This window comes from Solenopsis invicta, chromosome 7 (genome assembly GCF_016802725.1).
Source record: "Solenopsis invicta isolate M01_SB chromosome 7, UNIL_Sinv_3.0, whole genome shotgun sequence".
Classification (NCBI taxonomy): Eukaryota; Metazoa; Arthropoda; class Insecta; order Hymenoptera; family Formicidae; genus Solenopsis; species Solenopsis invicta.
This window is the reverse complement of record NC_052670.1, coordinates 4,915,626-4,937,538: the sequence shown is the minus strand read 5'-3', so window position 1 is coordinate 4,937,538 and position 21,913 is coordinate 4,915,626. Positions and strand designations below refer to the sequence as shown.

General features: G+C 39.1%; 1 protein-coding gene across 4 annotated transcripts in view; it reads right to left on the bottom strand.

The window, feature by feature from the left end:
- Positions 1–21,913, bottom strand: part of LOC105194426 (ecdysone-induced protein 74EF) — a 194,999-nt gene that overhangs the window by 159,409 nt on the left and 13,677 nt on the right. Inside the window, exon 1 of one of the 4 annotated variants that reach the window (XM_039451545.1) lies at positions 15,912–17,229. The exons of 1 other annotated variant lie outside the window; for it this stretch is intronic. The gene's annotated coding sequence lies outside the window, so the exon portion shown is untranslated. Of the gene's footprint in view, positions 1–15,911; positions 17,230–21,913 lie in introns of those variants that run through there. 2 more of the 4 variants (XM_039451548.1, XM_039451547.1) reach the window with 2 other exon arrangements.

Below are 21,913 nucleotides of genomic sequence, written 5' to 3'. Positions count from 1 at the left end.
AAAGGCCAATCTGAGAAGGATGCTGGCTTTCATGGTCGTAACATCGGTTATTAACATACTAGATATCAGCTTTTGCATACATCCTTTCATCCAAATAGCATGATGTTGAAAGGATATTGATAAAAGTGTCGAGGTCGCGATGAGTCTTAAATTATACGTGATTACGCGACTGCAAAAGTTGTCACAAATTAAGCATTAAGAGTGCAAATGCACAACAAAATCGCGTCCTTCGTTTAATTTCAAGTTGACCTTTCTCTAGCAGAATTTTAATTCGCGAGCTAATTAAAACGATATCTTCGTGAAGATGTCGTCTTCATTAAATTTCAATGGCCGGAACAAGCTCGGAAAAGATAGCTACGTCGTGCGTATTTAAGGTTCATCCACTCCACGCGCATTTACCCACGCGCATTACGCATTATCGCCGAGAGTCGCGACGAAATGACACGCCGACCGTGGTGCGCCACGTTACACCGCTACTCTTCCGTAATTATAGCTCGTAGCACCATTAATTTTCGTATCGCCTCCCCCTTACCGTCGCGAAAGAGAACAGTGGAGCGTAGCGTATCCCCGGACTCAGCGGGCGGAGTATCTCGCGTACGAAGCCGCGTTTCCTCGTCGCTCGCGGCCGTTGTTCCAGCTAATCGCTCTAAAATCATATTTTTCCGCTCGCGAAATCGCGCGCGCCTTCGCTTCTGCGTCGCGGAAAAGTGCATCTCGTCGGGGCACGGTGAAAGCACGATGAACCCCCCTCCCATCCCCTTGCCCCCTAGATCACGAGTGGCCAGGGGAACGAACGTGCACTCCCGGGGGGCCCTCTCACTTTCGCTCTCCGGAGAAAGTCCGGCCGCCCCGTCGTCGTCGTGGTTCCCCGTTCCTCTCCCCTCCCCCCTTGCCCCTTTCATCCTTCCTATGCTTTGTAGGACCCTCCTCGCGTCTCTAGCTCCGTAAAAGACTTCGCTTGCCATCGTACTCGCCTTGACGACCAGAAGTACGGTGCACGCTGTTGCGAGCTCCCCTCGCCCGCTCCTCCCAATCTCCCGCCATCCCCCCCCCACGTCCCGCATCAGCGCCCGCGACGGTTGTACACTTCTTCTGCGGTGTGCTCTCGCGATCCGACGAGGGGTTAATGCACTCCTAGAGCAAACCATAACCTTAGCCGGAGCCCTCGGAGAGGCGCGGGAATCTCGCTACTGACGACAGACGGACGGGTCCCGCGGCGTGTTCTCGGCACCGCCGTGCATTTATTATCGAATTAATGCCTTTTTTCTTTTTTTAGAAACGCGTAGGTCATATTTTACTCAATTCGTTTCTTATCAATGATTTTTCGAAAGAAACTTGTTACAATATAGCAAAATTTATCTTTTATATTTAAAAAAATCAGATATGATCCAACAATTGGTAAAAAGAAATATAATTATCCACGTGTACAAAATTGCCTTCTTGGAAGTTAATTTACCATTCTCAAAGTCTTTGATTACACGTTTGCGCGACACGATTTGCGATCCTTATATATTTATATTTTGCAACTATTTGGTTAATAAACCTGCGTAATCTCAACGTTCAGATTTTACGATCGAATTGAAATCGCATCGATATCTCGGCTCTTGAGAATACGTGCGGCAGATTTCGTATGACGGAAAGTAAACGGTGCCGGGTTACAACGCGAGAACGTCCGCGCCGTATCAAGGGAAAGTATCTCAGAAACACGTGCGATTATCATACGATGCCGCGATCGGACTCCAAATGGGGCCTTTCAGTGGTGAAGCACGCGCGTGGAGGAGACGCTTTTATAAAACGGCGTCGTTGAGAGAGAGAGAGAGAGAGAGAGAGAGACAGATGCGAGTGAGATACGCGATACGCGACATTAAGATTCGTGGCCGGAGACCTTGGCGCGCATTGTTCGTGCGCGATAATTGGTCGCGGTTTTGTATGCGTGCTCCTTCGACAGACAGAATAGTTTATCTCTGTAGGTCTCTTTCTCTATCGAACTGGCTCAGGTTATGTTCCCCTCTCTCTTTCTCTCTCTGCTCTCTCGCATCAGAAGCAATAGACTCTATAGCGGTAGAACGTCGGTCCAGGGCCGACGAGCGAGCGCCTTGGAGGCGTAATGACGATCATAGAAGCTCTCGAGGCCGACTCGCGAGACCCAGAGTTTCGCGAAAGCAAGATAGATTTGCGGAGGGACAGATACATATGAGATATTTCATAATTACAATTGGGAATCTACTGGACGGATTTAAAAAGGATATATACTGATTACGATAGTTAGAGAAATATTCGTTCTCGCGAATGGCAACACTTTGGCAAGTGAAACGTCGAGATATTATGCGAATAACAAAAGCAAATCTCTCAATTTTGACTGGACCTTTGCCAAACATCCAAGACTCGGAATGTTTAATAACGAAGACTTCTAAGAAACTTGCCGGTGAATGGGAGAAAGTTTTTGCTAAGATAAAACCAATTCTATATTGGAAATTTCCGTACGGTAAAAAACGAAACGTGTTACTGTATGCGTGCGTGTATACATTGAGGAAAAAAACTTGTTAAAAAAAACTAAAATATTTAGTCCAGCACGATCGACTAAATTAGGTTGATTTAACAATTATTTAGTTGCACAAAAAGAGTATGGTTCATTTATATCAATCATTCAAACTTTTTAATAAAAAATTAAACTCATTATTTTTAGTTGCACGTATCGGACTAAATATTTTAGTTTTTCAATAAATTTTTTTTCCTAGTATTCATCGAAATGTATAGATAATTTGAATTGTTATTTAAGAAGTTTTTAAACAAATTCATATCGAAATTACGATGTCCGGATATTGTCTTTATTTTTTAAATCTTCCTCGAAACTATACTCTATCACATAAAAATTAAAAAATTGCATTAATGTGTGTATATATTTATAAAAAATATAACTCTCTCTCTATTTTTATCTATGTCACACTACTTGGCATTAATTAATTCGTATAATTTTTAATATTACCGATATGCACTAAATAACGGCGTATTATCCTACACAATATATTAAAAGATTAAATTACTTTGCAAAAAATAAAATTCCCTCAGCAAAAGGTGATAGAAAAATCTTCACGTATAATTACGTCGAGTTATATTAAAAATGAACAAATCGCAAATTTTTTTAGATTTAATTTTGCCGATTACATTCGTCTGAGCTCTCAAGAGTCTTGTCTTTTGCGATCGTAAGCTGCAATTTAAATAAGAAAAATCATTATTGCCAATTCAGAGAATCTATCGACCTCAAGTGGCATTCGCACGAATCGTGACACGTCGTTTTCGCGACTGTGGAAAAGCGTGTCGCGACTTATGGGGAGGTCACCACGGCGAGATTAATCGGGCCGATAGGCAACGGCGCGGAAAATTTTAAATCACATTGTCCTCGGAATTCGCGCGATAATGGACATTATCGCAGTTGCCGTGGACCAGCGGAATACATCGCTCGAGAGCGATGTCGCGGATTGTATCCTTCGACGTCTTTTACATCGAAGAAATCCCCCCGCGAATGATACGGTCGTCGCGCAATGCACGTAACAACGTTACGCGAGATAAAATCGCGAATTACAGCGTATAGTCGCGATAACGAGTACATCGCGTGCACGACGCACGCGTTTTAACGATGCAATTATGGCCCACCGATTACCCAGCATTTTTGTTTTACCGAAAAAAAAAAAAAAACGAAACGTCTCTTTCATCGAATAAAAAAAACTTCTAACACAGAAATTAATTTACAATTTATATCAAAACGAACGATATATAAACAGAACGTGCGAATATGTGTATATGGCACAGTTCAAAACCCTTAAATTTTAACGTCATAATAAAGAAAAGTAAGTATGCAATTACAGTTCGCTCAAGAAAGATTTTTAATTGCGTCATATTTTAGATTAAAACAAGTTTTATAGATTTAATAAAACTGCGATGCGAATTGTCGAGTATGACCTTGACAGAAAACAGCTTCTCTCGCTTCCAATGTACGCATCGCGGCATGGGAGATCACAACTGCATTACGATTACGAATTAGGATCCGACTAACGGTACTCGTCCGCGTCAGCTTCAATTTCCAACGTGCAATCGCCGTGCAATCTCAATCTCTCTGACGCACAGTCTCTGACACGAACTTACACTCCGCGAAGTGTTGAAAATAACCACTCCAACGTCCCTGACGAGATGGGAATGTTGAGTTCACCGCGAATAGTGCGTTAGCTGTTGCGCGACTTCGCACTTCCTACTCGAGACTCGTACGCACTCTCGCGCAAGCACACGCATCTCACCACGCGGACGCACACACGTGTGCGTTTATGCGCACATGTGTGCGGGACTGACAACAATAATAAGGTTGAGTCATGCGCGTCAGAGACCTTCGCAAACAGAAGAAGGGCCTTGGTCCGTGCCCCGGGCAAGGCGAGGATCTCCGCCGTGATTGCTCGAACGTGTGCGGCCTCCTTCTCGAATTCAATGTCCTTTTTCGGAATTATAAGGCGTCTGTCAAAATTGTGGACCACCACCGACGTTACTACGGCTCTTTCATCTTTAAGTGCACAAAAGACACGAAAACTATACAGCTTCGCGAAAGTTATGGAGAAATAAAAAATTAAAAGTAGACAGTAAAATAAAGTTACATTAATACATTTGAAATATCAATTAAATTTAAAGAAACGACAGATAAAATATTTTCAATTGGAAAATTGATTCAATATTGCAAATTAAAAATTAAAAATTTAACGATTATTCGACACATTTTCCACATACATATTTTAATTATTTTTCCACGAGATATTGACTTCATACTGAATTATTAAAGTTAATTTTTCTTAAAGAAAATCTTGATAAAAAAAATGTGCAGGATGCACGCGTAAAGAGATCAGCAATCACGCCCAGCTGGAAGCCAAGGGTCGCCATCTGTTAAAATCCGTGGCCTGGAATTCGCCTGCTTTTTGTCACTCGTGGAACATTACTCAGTCCGAGTGGCTATCGTCGCCTTGCCCTTGTAAATAATTTGTGACAAATGCTTTTGCGAGAACACATTCGTTCTGTTTGCAGTTCGCAAACGCATACAGAAGACGAATGCATCGAAAGTCATGAAATAAAAAAAACTTAAAATTTTTAAGAATATTGAATCGAAAATAAGAACACGATTTCCTAAAATACAGATATTCCTATGCAGCATAAGCAAAATAAAACATTTTTAGCATACACCACACTGAAAGAAAAAAATTCCTAAATTTCAATAAATATTTATTCGAATAGTACTAATGAAATATTTATTTACGGTACATAAATATTTACTTTATAAGAAGAAATGATAGTTAAATTAAATTAGTGCTTCTTATACTAAATAAATATATATTTACATTTAGAAATATTTCATCAGTACTAATCAAATAAATATTTATTAAAATTTGATAATTTTTCCCTCATTGTCAGTGCGGCAATAATAGATCATTTCAATTATTAAATATTAATCCCCCTCGCGCTTTAGGTAATTCTCGTTAAAAACTTGGATTATTTCGATCGTGTCGAAAAATGTTGCATGGCTAGTAACCCGCGGATTCAACGATCGCACGAGAGGAATTTCTCCTCATCGTTATATTATTTTGAATGCCTATGCGCACAATCGGATCGTACGCTTAATCACTATGACAAAGCAAGCAACTTCCTTGAAGGCGACGGTCGCTTTTCAATGCGTTCGATGGAGGGGCTTCAATAACGGCGAGTTGCCGTAAGGACGCGTTTTACAATCCGCGTCTCCTCGACGGAGGCTGACAACGCCGCGCGTTGAAATCCACCGCCAGTCATGTTCCCGACTGGTCAACAGTCTGGAATGGATGAACGTTGACTAGAACGTTATACACGTACAGCAGATCGACTCGCCGCATTGTATCCCACATCACTCGAGGCGAAACTTGGAAGTGCATTACCCGAGTATGCAATTTGAAATTTCGAGGATGCGTAATTAGTAATGGCGTTTCAAAATTAATTATGTTCTATCAACAAAGAACGAATTTACAATGGAAGATAAAAGGTGACGATTCGTTCTGCTCGTTGTCAGTGTAACACAGTGTTTCGAAGTCAACGAGATGTTCTTTTTTTTTCGTAAGAAGATTGCACGAGATTTCAGTATCGCTCGAGGGGAGATAGAATCATCGAAGGTCGTTGACGTCAGCCATTGCGCACTGAGTAATGCAATAATGAAAACGCGCAGCGCGAGAAATTAGGCGAAGCAATGCGCCTTGGAAAATTCCTGCTCAACAAACACGTGACAAGCATATCTTTGCTCCTATGGAGTTTTGGAAGGATGCACTTCCCGGTTATTAAAAATACAATGCGATCCAGCTGACTCCAATTAGTTTCTTGTACTTATTTTTATTTCTGATGACAAAAGATTTGTTTCTATTAAAAATAAAGATTAATTTATATATTTTCAAACAGAATGAAACTACATTAGACAGAAACGTAACAAAGGAAAGAGAAATATTGGGATCTATTATTGTACCTTAATATTCGTTTTTAGAATTACGTAAGGCCGAAAACATCTATAAAACTGATGTCGTTTTATTAATTTTTAAAGAACTTTGACAGTTTCAGCCTCACTTTCTTAATTCTAGAAAGACTGATAAACATTTTAAAAAATTCTAAATTTTTAACACTCAAAATCGATAATAAATATCGCGCTAATTTCACACTCCAACACGGAATATACTCTGCTAAAATGATCAATGTTAGCATATTTATTTTCAATTTTGACATTTTGAAAAAAAATGCAGGACTTTTTTAAATATTTATGAGTAGCTGTAGAAGGACAAAGTGTTACTGAAAGTGTTTTTCAAAAGAAACATTCTGCCAGCTTCATAAATACAGATTCGCAACCAATACAATTTAGACTTCTTACTTAATTTTAGTTTATTCTTAATTGATAAATCTCATCAGAATTATATGTCTTGATAAAGTCTTGGAAAAAAAATGGCGAAAGTTTATACAGCGCGTATAATAAATTAAAATACATTTTGAATACAAATTCTTGCTATTATTAAATCATATACAACAACTAATAATCAGAGATATATTTACATATTGCTATTGCACAAGAAATTCTAACTGATGAAAGGAAATGCACTGATTTTCAATTGACGCAACAAGTACGCACTCGCAATTACTCAGGAATGCAATTAGATGTTGTTAATTTTTTGATATGACAAATGAACTATGCGAAATTATAACTGCCTGAATTTTTTTACTGTCGTCCATTTCTAGAACACGCTTCGACAATGCTGAATCTAGGAATGCGACGAGAAAGAGAGCGGATGCCAGTAGATTCAATTATCGCCAACTACAGGGGGTCCGTAAGCGGGAGCATCGATTAATATCGCGATGCATGTCAGCGGCTCCGAAATCCCACGATTGATCAATCCTAGGATCTTGCCTGAGTGCCGTCCACATCGCGAAATCGCATCGATTAGATGAGACGACTCTGATGCATCGATTCACGAGAGCTAATCAATAACAGCCTTGCGGCTGTCCAATTGATTGATAGTTTATCACGCGCTGCATTTGTCTCGTGAGAATGTCGGTAATGATGTAAAAAAATAGAATACATTAGAAACCTAAATATATCATATGCTTCTCTCCTTGCGTAAATATCGCGTCTTATCTGAAGATAAAATCCAATGGAGTGGATGCTTCACTTACTGATAAAATATATCAAATTTATCCAAATATGGATCGACATTTCGCTCAGAGAGTTTGACACGTGGCTAATTGAATAAATCCAAACAATGTTGAAAATTATATCTCAATTATATATATATATATATTCCATAGAATATATATTCCATTTAAATGTTTTTAAATTAAATATAATAAATTCAAGATATAAATATATACATGTTTTTATGCTTTTAATTAATGGAGAATTTACTTCGAGTAATAAATACGATTGTCGAAGATCTTGTTTTTCCGCGTCTCTTTTGCATATCCCTAGTATGATGTTGCAACCGGTTTCGGATCAAGGATCAATGGTCCTCGCGATTCTCTCGCGAGCGTTGGTGTTTCGAGGCAAGCACAAGACCGATTAACGACCCTAACCCAATTAGTCGATGGCGGTGAGAGAAAAGAACGAGGAAGAGAGACAAATAAAAGGATGAACGTACTCGCGCATAAACGAGATGGTCGGTTGAATTAAAATACTCGCAGTTCTCCTTCCAAAACGCAGAATAAGAGACGTCAGTAATTATTGTTTAATAAGATTAGATTAGATTTCATTAGATTAGATTTCATAGACATTCTATTATGTCCATCAAACAAACGCAAATCACAAATATATTCTAATAATAATAAAGTTAAATAAATCAATAAGAATCAAATAAAAAATCAGTACAAAAATATTTATAATGTTGCATATTTTGTTTCGATATTCGCCGAATAATCATTCATTCCTGGAATAATCAAACAGAATAATTGCGAATTAATCACATCTCTTCAAGATTAATTTCTTTCCTCTCGTTTCGTAATAAGAAAGATAAACAACGAAGAAAAACTTTTGTTTGATTGGAGCTAAGTTCTAATTAAGATCCAAAGTATATATACTTTAGCGTAACTATAATTAAATACATCTTATAAACGGTGTCTCATTTTTAGCGAAATTAAGGTAAAATTAAAAACTTTTTGAAAGCCATCTTGAGTGCTTATTTTCGTTTATCTTCCGAGACCAGTAAAAACAAGTACGGAAGATAAAGTACTTATACCATTTCCTCTTTGCGATTAACTCATTAAAAAAGCCATAATTATTACACGTAAAATTTTAATTATACACAATTATTTTTGTTATCTGAAAGACATTAAATAATGCATAGATTTTCTCTATAACGTATTCTGATAATTCTAATATCTTTGGAATTAAATTTTGAAAAGTGAAAAAAATATTTATTATCAAAATTATTAATGTAATAAAATATTCCATACACATCGGTAGTCTCATTAATAATCGTGTATCATTATAAATTATTAAATCTTTCCAACGTTTTATATTTTTATTTTTAACACGAGCGGGTGCTTTTCTCATAAACGAGGAGAGTTAAGTCGAAGATGGCATAGCTAACATTGGTGCAGCGTCCTTCTGAGTTCGCGGCAGCCTTCTGCCTTCATTGCATCGCTACTTCTCGTACGCTAACATATTACGTATTCATTTCGTACATCGTTCCACGAGATTATATCGCCATCTGACACGTTACAGCTCGCGGTAGAGATTCGCTTGCGGCGAATTTTCGCTGGTGTCACATTTGTTTACGGTCAAGCCCAAAGCTCGGCCAACGCTTGACTGACATTAAATTCGTGTCAATGTTATCCGCGCACTAACGATCTGTCGTTACCTTCGTTTCTCTTGGTGACTACTACGTATCGATCCCGCCTATATCTTACTTCTGTCCAAGGAAACGCCGATTTGAATGATGATTGATTATTATAAATAAGGTCGTAATGTGCATTTTATATACTGCGCGATTACAACTCTGCTCATGTCTTATGTCTACGAATCGTATGTACATATGTTCATTGCTTTACTTCGTAAAACCAAATAAAAGTTTCTCTTTCTTATTTTGCCTTCCTAATTTGTAAATCTTTTAAAGAAAGACACTTTCAGAACGAGAGAAACAACGTTCTGAACGGGGCTTTGATACGGCGCGGAAAACAATACGTTCGTTCAAAAAATGAAAAGCCACATTTATCATTCAAACATGTGATGCGTCTCATTCATTAGGCTCAAACTTGCCTTCGCAAATATTACCGCTGTGACGATGACGGGTGGTGTTTACACGAAGTGTTTCAAAATCCACCGGCATCCTTAAAGCAAAACTTGCACGATCGCGCGCGTTGCGCCGTTCCGAAGGTAAACCGCTCCAAGGTAAACTAAAGTCAGCCGCGGCTGCAATTGTTTAATCGGTTACAACAATAACACTCGATTCAGCATAATTTTACGCGTCTTATGTACCGCGTGATATTCAACAAACAAGCAAACACGAGTCGTCACGAGGAACGTGACCCCATAATCTCGAGCTTCGAACAAAGCACAATCGTGCAATGTTCGCTAATAAAAATGCTAAAGTTTAAAAAGTTTACTATATAATTGAGCGATTTATCTGAGATAATGTATACATGTGCGAAAATTGATACCTAGCAAAAATATAAATCGTACTTGCGCGACCGAAAGGATATTCGCGTATTTTTGAAAAAAGATATCTCGAAACTTCGTCATGCTTTTCTAATTTGACGAAAATTTTTTAACAAATTGTTTGTTCAATGTATTGTGACTGAAACTTTTTTCATTAACATAACGGGAAACTTGGATGTATCTTTAAATTAACGTACAATGGTATTACGAAATTGTAGCAAGAAGAGGTAAAAGAGAAAAATAGTTTGCACAAATTTTTATCAAGTCACTATCTATATATATGTGCATACATTTCCATATATTTTACATTTAGATGTTATGTAAAATTTTGTCAATGAACAGAGAAGACCTTTTTAAAGACCTAGGCCATAATAAATTATTCTATTGTATGCCATAAATGTGAATTCTGTTTTGCCTTCGATATAAAGTTGAAAATATTTTTCGGCGTGAGCAAACGAAATGTGTCGAGGAAAAATCAATCACAAATTCGCCTTCCCCCGCAATACAACAGTCCCCCCCCCCGCTTTAAGAAACTTGCTTCAGCACAGCATTAATAGCAAAAGTTAAATTCCCTCTTCTCGCGATATACAAGAGCGCCGAAATGAGATCAGGTCGATACAAAAACTTTCTCCGGTCGGTCCGTGCACCGGTCCTTGACCATGACCGCATTTCCCATGGTCCCCGGGGCGGCCCGCGCAGGGCGGCCACTTTGCTCCGCGCCGCGTTGCACCACGCCGACGACGGACGGACGCGGTTGCGTCACGCGCGCGCAGGGCACGCGGCGCCCTGTGCACGCGCGCGTGCGATTACGTCTAGCCTATCGCCCCCCTCTCGGCAGACGAGGAAGACGGGTTCACGCGGTCGGCAGGCAGCGGATATTCAGCGAAGGTGGAGAACGATGGGAAGGAGAGGGAGGAAAAGAGAGAGAGAGAGAGAGAGAGCAATGGGAGAGGCGGGACTCTGAACCCGCAATGTGCTCAAGAGTCAAGGCCCCGGCCCAATTCGGGTTCGTAGACCCGTGGAGGATAGATCACACGCACGTACGCACGTACACGCACGCAATCGTGCACGTACGAACGCACCATCGCTCGTGCCCTGCCTCCTTTCGCACTTCGCCTTCGTAAGGTCATTTACTTTTACCAACAGCCTTCCTCAAGGTTCGTTCGCGTCTCTCCGACCGATCCACGCCGCGTCCTTACGTCTTCGGGGATCAAGCAGGTGCGTTGTACGGATGGCCCATATTCCGTAGCCCATTCTTTTCAACAATTATTAGCGCGTGTTAAACTTTAATTCTCGAAAGGGCAATTTCGTCAAGGTACCGCCTATGAAATTTTTCCAAATATTTTAAATCTCTCACGCGTACTTATTTTTAGCGTTTGTTTCTCGCGAAAGCGCAATTGTAATGATAATTTGACAGATCTCTTGCGTTACGTATCTCATCGATAAAGCAACATGTTAAATAAAAATACTGACTGTGACGTATTGTCAACCATGCGCAACGCTCCAAGGTTAAACAAGCGTACCGTCGACGAAAATCACGGCTCACGGTCGAAAAATAATCGTTCCACGATTGATGACAAACGCAAAAATAAATTTCGTTCGCGTCGCGTCGTACTATTACTTACGATGCGATCGTGCGAAACGTAAACATAAACGTAGTCAGATGCGCGATCGATGAGATTTTCCGATAGAAATGGTATGGAAATAGTAAAAATTGAGCCTACCATCATTATGTAACATATGTATACGAAAGAGAAAGGAAACTTTCTAACCATTCATTAGAAGCATTATCAGAAAAATAATGATATAAAAACAATAAAATGAAACCAGCGATATCAAGAGAGAGGATTAATTTTATATATAATTTCTTCTCTAGTAGAAATTAAATATTCCATTCTCCGTTTTATGGAAATTCACACTTGTGAAAGGTTCCAAGAAAGACTGAAATATTTATTTCACGCACAATCAAAGTTTCAAAAATTATATACAAATAAATTTATTTTAGCATCCGTGCCACACGCAGCACATATCTTACCGCGAATTTATCATTGATGAAACGCAGGGGGGATGAGATAAACTCCTACCATGCAGGAGAATACATACAATGAACATGGCGCGTAGTTCCAATTCAACTTTATGAAGGTAAACACACAATGATACACCTTCAGGGACGAGGCATGACGATATGCTTCTAACGTGTACGAGGAAATACACTTTGCGATCGACGAGCGCTGTCATTAACTATCAATGCGCACTATCCGCGCCCGAACAAGCGCGTGAACGCGGAATAGAATTTGTGAGCGATCGGACTCGATGATTAAACATTCACGCAGCGTCGGGTCTTTCAGGGTCGTCCGTGCGTACGATGCGTGCACATTGCTGCCAAGATATATAAAGACGAAAATACGCGGCGGCAAAGCGATGGGTCGGTTTCGATTGCGAGACCGCTACTTTTCCGGAAGAAAAAAAAACGCCAGATTTTGCGGAAAAAGTAGATTACAGAAAGACACGATTTTTATACATTTCAATTGAAAGTCTATAGTTCGGACTGAACAGACCCTTGTTTCGAAAATAAATTTCTGCACAAAGGAACCGGTAGAGAAAGTTTTTTTTTTTAAGTCAAATTTAATAAAATTTTGTATTCTCAAATGAGAAACGAAGGCACGTGCTCCTTTAATTTCTAAATTTTCTATTTTCAAGCTTTCAATTATTCTATTCCTTTAAAATGTAAGTATTCCTTTTTCTAACAAGTTAAAATTTCTATTGAATTTCGATCTTTCCCGTATTCAAAATATTTCGAGAATGATTTTACACGAGCCGATATTTAATCTTCCGGAATCGACCGTGACGGTGCGTCCACGTGACCTCAAGGCCTCTTGCATGTATACGGGGCCCTTATGGTGCGCGTCGTCGTAATATTTATCGAACGTATACATCGGTTTTGGCCCTCGGCCCTGGGCGCCACGAAGGTCGCCACGTAATCGCTCGATGAGGAACGAGAGAGTGTAAAGACTGCGAGAACAGAGTAGAGAATTTATCGCCGAACTAACGCAACAATTTATGTAACTGACTTTCATGAAATTCTGAAATTCATTTTTAAAAAAAATTAACTTTTCCAATAGCAGATAGAAGTGATCGTAGCTCCAAGTTGTAATAATGATATATCATTATTGCAACATGAATAAAGCGTTGTTCCCTCCACAGATAACAATAATGAAAAACGGTATCTTTCTTCAAACTGATACGAAGCTTTACGAAACTTTTAATGCTCTGATTGTCCGGTAAAAAAGAAATTCTTTCAATTTATCTGTTACTTGCCAAATTTAGCTATAAAATTTAGCTACGAAACATTCTCATTTCCTGAATTAAGAAAGATGAAAAAAAGGTGAATGTACACCAATTTATTGTGATCCTTTTAACTATATTAGAGAATATACAAGTTTTCTGCGTTTGAGTCAACCGCAAACGCCGCAAGCAAACCGAGAAGGGGGATCGCTTGAGGGCCGAAAGTTGGCCTAGGCTGAAAATACTTGTATAAAATATAGTTCGCGTCTCGAGCACGAAAACCGCGCGAACGAAGAGAGTTCCGTGAGTTCCTCGTTCATGCAAAACAGCAGGAATTCATGCATCACGTTGTCTCGCGCTTAGTTCGAATATATTTATTAATTGTTTACTGCATATATATTTATCAATTTATATCAATGTCCGATTAAATTTAATTCCCCCGCAACAAAGCAGCGCGTCGATAAAGTAAATGCACAATCAAGTGATCCCGGCGATTTCTACGTAAATCAATACTTTGTGGCATACTGATACGTAATGCTCGCGATCACTTCCTCGATTGTATGCGATTACCGGCGGGCATGAGAGTCATTCATTTTCGCGAATGAGCCTCGTAGCGGCCGTTTGCTTTTCGCTCGGCCTTAGTAAAAGCCTATTAAGTAACGCGTGGTCCGATCGTTCGATCGCCCCGTCGTCTCTAAATCGCCATGAACGGCCTCCTTTTGCCATTCCGTGCCGTGTCTACAAGCGCAACGCGCGCGTGTCCCACGCACGCGAGCGGTCTCACGTGGGCGAGGCATCGTTTTTAACTGTCACGGCCGCTCGCTAAGCTTAAACTTTTGACTTAAACAATTGGAAAATTTGTGTTAAATTTAAAACATATGTCGCATGTTCCAAACTTTTATGTCCACTTAAATTTTTATAATAATTTAACACAAGAATATGTTAAAAAGTGAATAAAAATATTATGACAAAAATTAACACAAAATATGTAACACTTCGACACAATTTCGAAACAAAATATGAAAACATATTTCTTCAGTGAGATTAACATTTTCAATTTCTTGACACGTACATTTTATTCGTTTATTATTTATCTTGCACTTTATGCTTTAAAACTCTACGTTACTTTTATATTATTTGTTTATTCGCTCATAAATTGTGTTATTTTAACACTAAAAAAATTTAAATGTCAATTTAACACAAAATGTTCAAATAACATAATCACGTTATATTAAATTAACATTTGGATACATTACAAATTTAATACAAAAATTTTAACAAGTATCACTTTCAACATAAATACAAAATGTTTTCTACTACGTAGGATTCGAATCCTGGATACTGTTGATCGGCAACTATGATCCTTCACGTATAAAACATTCGAAAAATTGATTTTTTAGCGCTCGTTATTCCGTTTTGTAATTTAGATCAAATCATATTATGATAGGCTACATTTATATTTTATATTAATACAACCTTACATTTTATGTTAAAGATAAGCATAGATTAACGTTACTTAAGTGCTCACGATCGCAGCGTGATTCAAAAAGTGTATTTTCTTTATATTTTTCTGTTATAAAACAGAGAAAAAAGCCTTGTATAAGTTCGACTATATTAAATCTTGTTTGACACTGGATAATCAATAGCGTTAATCATTTCCCGATCGTTAATTTTAGCAATCTGTTCCCTAATTTAATTTTTTCTTCAAACAGTACAGAAAAAAATGTTGAGTTTGCAAATATCAAATTTCGAAAGTATAATCATATACAAAGATATGAATAAATGACAAATATCACGTTTGTTAAAAATAACAGCTAAAATGTAAAGTTTACTCCTAGCTATAATTACTTTCAGCGCAAAATGTTTAAAATATTACTCATCTTGTCACTCATCTAGTCCTTCGTTTTCCGTCTCTTTTATGCGTCATAATTCAGCTTCAAATTAAAATTTTATTAAAATAAAGTTCACATTTAAAATTAGCGGGAGTTTGCAATTTATTTCTACAAAACATAGTTCTCGAAGAAAACTCTTTTAGTCGCACAGAACACGAAATTTATTTATTGGTGTTTGGACATTTTTGCTAATCGACAGATACTCGGTGAACATTATCAAAATATAATATTGGCACACGTTCTCAACTTATTTTTATCGATACGGCTTTAATTTATGTCATATATGTATATTGAGAGAACGATTTTGTTGAAAAAAATATAGATATGAAAACAATTATGTTAGATCATTAAAATAATTACATTGCACTGAAAAAAGTAACTATTACCAAATTTGGAAAAATTACCATAATTATTTTACTGATTTAACATAATTATTTTCATATCTGTATTTTTAACAAAATTCCTTCTTTCCACTTCTTTCAGCGTACTACAGAATTTCAGAAATAAATGTCAAAGTTATTTCTTTAAAAAAAAAAAAAAAAGCCCCTTACCTGTCGTTCCGTCTAGCTACGCGCGGAACTCAGGAAGAAGGAAGTGAAGCAGTAACGTCTCCGGGGCCTGTTTCCCGTCACCTGATTCCTTCCGCACTCACTGTACCCACCGAGGCAACGTTTCCCTTCCTCGCTCCGCGACGGTCTTCCCACCCTCGCGACGATTTTTCTTCCGATGCGCGAGCGGGCGCCGATCCGCCGCGATTGTTTATCCGGCACGAGTTGCGACAGTCCATGCGACTTACATCACGCGCGTGCACGGCGCACGCACGCGGCCACGCGCGTCCACCCACCCACACGCACGCACGTCTTCCGTCTCCCTTTCTATCTCTCTTCTTCTCTCGCTCGGAAGACTACACGAAAAAGGAGCAACGACACTGACTATCGCGTTTACGGATCTCGATTCTTGAAGAGATCACGCGAATCGGAGAAACTCCGATTTGTCTTTCAAATCACTTCGACAAATGGTATCACGTGCTTAATAATACAGAACAAAAGTCCGATACAGTCATCGATGCGGGAATTGAATTCTTATTAAATCACCGTCACGAGTGGATAATTAAAATTCACTTTGATCACAATTCGATCAAGTGGTAGAAATCTATCTAGTTCGAATTAAACACTGTTATGCGTTACTTTCAAACGATACGACAGTTCAAGAAAATTCACCTTCTATTAACTTTCTGTGTCTAAACTTAAACGAATTTACGCGGCGATCACGTATATCTGAATTCTATTGCTAACGCAATTTTATCCCGCACTGCAAATACTGTTTGATCCTGACACGTGTCCTCGGTCACTCCGGGATAACACATTCACCGATAATTCCTTTTTTTTTTCTTTCTCCCTAGTTTGCCTCACGCCGCTCTCACGGAGCGCGTAAATAGGCGAAACCGCCTCACTCTTTTATCTCTCTCGCACTTTTTTTTTCTTTTTATCTTTTTTCGACGCTGGAGAAGAACACGATTCTAGCACCGCGTATCACACAAGGCGCGCGCACCAGAGAGACAGAGAAGACAGAGGCCTCGGTCGCAGAGAGCGCGCGCGCGGAATACTGAACGCGACGCGCGAACGGCGAGTCTCGGTTTGCCTAGCCTAGCCTAGCCTAGCCGCTACTAAACGCCGCTATCCTAGGTTAGACACGCTCGCGACACTCTCCCTCTCTCTTTCTCTCGCCCGCGTCCGCCCGTCCGTTCGTCCTCCGTTCGCCCCGCTCTGCTCCGCTCCGCTCCGCGCGGCCGCGCTCGAGCCTCACCACCGCGTCTCCGTCGCCGACACCGCGAACCGCTCGGGTTCTCTCGCTCCCACCACCTCAACGCGCGATGAATACACTGCGCTGCGCGCGCGATTCCGATATGTAAAGGGGGGGAGAGGGCGGGAGGGAGTGGAGGGACGAGGAGGAAGGAGAGAATCGTAAGGCCATAGCCACGGCCATCGAGTCCGCAGACACACACACACACACACACACGCGCGCGCGCGCACACACACACACACCCACACACACGTACACACGCACGCACACACACCCACACACACAGACCATGGGCGCGACACAGACGCAGCGTGCGTGTGTGTGGGTGCGCAACGCGGGCACGAGCGAGTGCCGATCATTCGATTCCGCGCGTCGAAAATCACATATATCGATCCTTCGTTCCTCTTACCATCTAATTACTTAATGCCTTCGTTATCCCAACGAAATGCGTATTCGCTGACTGCCTCGCTACCAAGGCTATAGCCAAATCTTGATGTTCTCGTGTCGACACGCTCATGCATATTCCGACGCTATATAATAGTTGGAAAAATGTTGGAAAAAAGCAACAAAACAAATATATTCGCTAAAAAAAAAAAATCATTCCGAAAATCGAATTGATCGAGAAAATTGCGATTGCAATAGTACCCGGAAGTTCCGAAATAATCGACGTAGTCATTCAGCCTTATCGCGATAGTTTCGTAATTAAGTCGTAATAATCTTGTAATTAGTCGCATTTTTACGTGACACCGGTGTTTTATTTTCGTCGCGCGAGAGACTAACAGGCAGGCGCGGCTTTCGATGACGCGTTCCGATCCCGAAAGCGTGCCAGAAACACGCGAGAAACACGTGTGTCGCGTTTTCGCGCATCCCGCGCGCGAAAGGAGTTCCCCACATGTAAAATACGTTCTATATTCCAGCGGCGACGGCGGCGGCGGCTAGATAACGTGCGCATGCAATAATAACGCGCACGCACGACGACGTGGAGCGCACAACCACGTAACTTCCACGAGAGCCCCTATACGAGAATCCCTGGCGGCTAAGCGTAACACAAGAGGACGTGCCTGACGCATGTTTTCGCCATCTAAATCGTCGTCTTCTTTTTGCAACGACAACTTTCGATTCAGTCACGATTCACGTATGTTCAAGCTGTCCGCTTCGAAAGTACCGTAAATCAGATTCAGAGACACGGACCAGATCCAGATCGAGAAATGTCTTGAAAAGGCAAATGCATAAAGTAGATTATTTTGTTTGTCGCTGTGATGTAGAATTTATAAAGCGATTCAAAAGTCACGCATACACTTTACACTTGCATTCTTTGCGACGAGACAGTTAACAGATAACTACATTCACCTTTCAAAGAAAGAAAGAAAGAGAGATTTATACATATATACATCTGGTATTAGTCATTTTTTTTAAATTTACGTAGAAATATTTAGTTTTGTTAATCGTTTACAAGTTGCACGACACATTTTTCAATTTTTTTTTCTGTTTTTTTTTCTTTTACGAAAAGCGCAGCAACGAGAAATGCAAGACTGTTTCAGAATTAGGAAATTCTCGTGGCTATGCAACGCGACGCTATCAACTTGTTATCACATATCGCTAATAATACGATGTGTCTGTGAACGTTAGATTAAAGAGTAATTAATGATCGTTTGTAGTCACGCCGACGGGCATGACGTATGACGCGATTCCCTGGTTTTTACCAGACTCGATGTCAAATGCGCATTGTCGTTCAAAAGGACGGCTTCTGTTTAAAAGGGACATTTAAAAAAGAGAGAAATGTCAGTTTGAATTGTTTCCAGATGAAAAAATGATCATAACGTGACGTTTGTGTAAAAAAAACATTCACCTTTGAAAATGACGTAGAGAATTGAAAGCAAAATAGCCTACATCTATATTATATATTTTTTTTTTGTTTCTTGTGTACAAATATTTAAAAATTCAAAGATTTATATTATTAATCTATTAATAATGAAACTTAACTGGCTGCACTCGTATTAATGTTTATATTATTACGTAAATTATTCTCGTAACACAAATTATAATTTCTATACAGAAAAAAATTTAAGAGTCTGAATCTCAGTCATGGACTCACTTCATAATTTTTACGTAAAAGCCATTCAGAAATAATTTAGAAAATTATTTCCGCTCCGTCCTATATTAGTTGTCACCCATTGCCATCTAATGCTTGATCCGCCGCAGACTGAACTCTTATCTGTATATTGCCACATCATCACCAAGGCGGAATATCTTTGTTTTAAGAAGTCAAATAAACCAATGCCGAGCTGCTGAATGATGTTCATTTTCAATACTCCGTCACTCGTGAATATCAGCAAAAATCATTCTTCACGAGCATTCATTAATCAATATTTTAATGAAAACCGATATTTAACTTATTCATATATCATCTTTCAAATTATAATTTATTGACTACACAAACTGTCGCATGCAGTTTCGCGCGCAGAGCCGAGCGTACCTTCGCAATGTAGGACTTAGGGCTAAAGGTAAAGCAAGTGGTGACACTCAATGTTTGGTCGGACAAGCTGCCTCGGCGCTATTAATGCGATGTTCGCTGCACAGGTGGCCGACGTGATTGCCACGGATGGCGGAGCGGATTCGCGAGACTTTCTAACGAAAGTGCAAGTGTTTTCTTTCTTTCTCAACCGGCTGCCGCGATTGCTGCGTAACCGTTCTCGTCTCGCGACTTTCGCGCGTTTTCCGCGGTTTCCCGCCGAGGTCGTCGAACGCTTCCGGCTTGTTTGTCGGCTGCGCTTCGATTTTCGCGATCACGCACATTTTCACGTCTCGGTAACTCAGCTTTTTCGTCTCTCAACAATAAAAGATTAAAATAAAAAAAGTTGGTATATATTTTACGATTTGGCTTAAAATAATCTTCAAAAATTTAGAAATTTTTACTACTAAAGTCCTATTAAAATTATATTTATTTTTAAGTAAACATTTTTATTAGACAGAGAAAAAAATTTACTAAAATTTAAAATAATGTGTTTGATGAAAACGTATGGTTTACTAAAGTCAGGATTTTTTTAAGTATATTTTTTTAATTTTAGTAAACCATGTGTTTGCGTACGAACGTATTTTTTAAATTTTAGTAAACTTTTTTCAGTGTCTCTATTTTCTGAATCTTAATTTACCAAAAGCTTTTCCATTTTTTAATTGTTCGGAAATTCGTCTAACGTCTTAAATTTTTGCAATAAATTATAAAAAAAATAGCAAGAGTATTACATACTCTGACAAAAAAGAGCCAAATCTTCTCAAGATTTTTGCATCTTACACATTCGGAGAACAAACGTGTTTCACGAGGGGCGTTACATCCAGTTGATTTAGGAAATCCCTGATCGGCCTTCGCGGTGACTTGAAGAATGAAGATTTCTAAGATCCAAGTCGAAAAGAACACGAAAGTGAACGCCCGCGGCGTTCGACCAAGGCCCAAGCTGATTTCGCCGTGACATAAATATTCGGGGGTCCTCTTTTGGACGAAGGGAGGGAGGACCTGCTCTCGGCGGTCGAAAGAGCTGAACTTGAGAACACGTGAAACAGAGAAGAGAAGGGAGACGGGAGAAATACTCATAATCGTACGGTGGCAATGTGCGACCCTGAGAGAGCGAATTCACCGTCATCCTCGAGAGACGAGACACTTCCTTTCGTCTATTTTTAAGAGCACATCGTCAGCGTCGCGCTTGTCCGAACGCGGAGTATAATTCATCACTCTCGTCGGTGATGTAATCAACCCAAAGACGATTACTATTAATGTAAGCTAGTGTAAAATTTTAAATGACAAAATTCATTGTTTAATATATCATATTTTTTAGTAATTAAAAATAATTTTCCTGTTCAAGATGAGAGTTAAAATAAAAAGATCAATTAGTTTATATTTGTGCGTTTTTAGCTCACATCTATGATATGTCGTAAAATCCATACGCACATGTGCACATTCTGGTTCACTATTTATAAAAGATAATAATTTTTTGTATTGTTTAAAATATATATTAAAAGTATATATCAAGATTTACTTAATTAAATTATATTCTAATTCAGTTACCTTTTAATTCTATAATCATTTTTTCGTTAGTTCTACTTAGTCTTTAGCAAAACTTATCTATTAACAAAAAATATAAAATCCATGAAAATATATATGACATACGAATATGAACATCGTTCGTGTCGACAACATACAGAGAAAATTTTGTTATTTCCAAACAGATGTCCAATTCCCATATTTAAAATCGCTTTATCGCAAATATTAAAAGTTAAATTAGCACGGAAATAAAACAGGATCCGAAATGACAACAGTCTTTGATGAAACTTATGTGCTAACAAAAAAATCGATAAAAATAACGTGACATACAGACAGGCGTCAAAAAAATTGAAAAAAGAATTTCTTATTTTCAAACAAATGTCCAACTCCCTTTTTAACTTTCACTCTATTCGCAAATATCAAAATTTAAATTAGTGTAAAAATAAAGTTGGTTAAAGATTCGAAATGAACAACTTTATGTTCGACCGCGTATGCATATTCTATATGTCAATAATGAAAACTTGGCGAACTGCAATGAATTCGCTCGTTACTCTCGCATGAGAGATTCATAGTCCAATACGAAAAAGTGATACAACCATTTTTTCCGGCACAAAAGTACACGCAATTTAACTCCGTCGTTAAACTCACGGGTTATAAATTTGTAATTCACATTTGACTATTTCAACGTGGAATAGCTTAATGTCCTTCACAGAC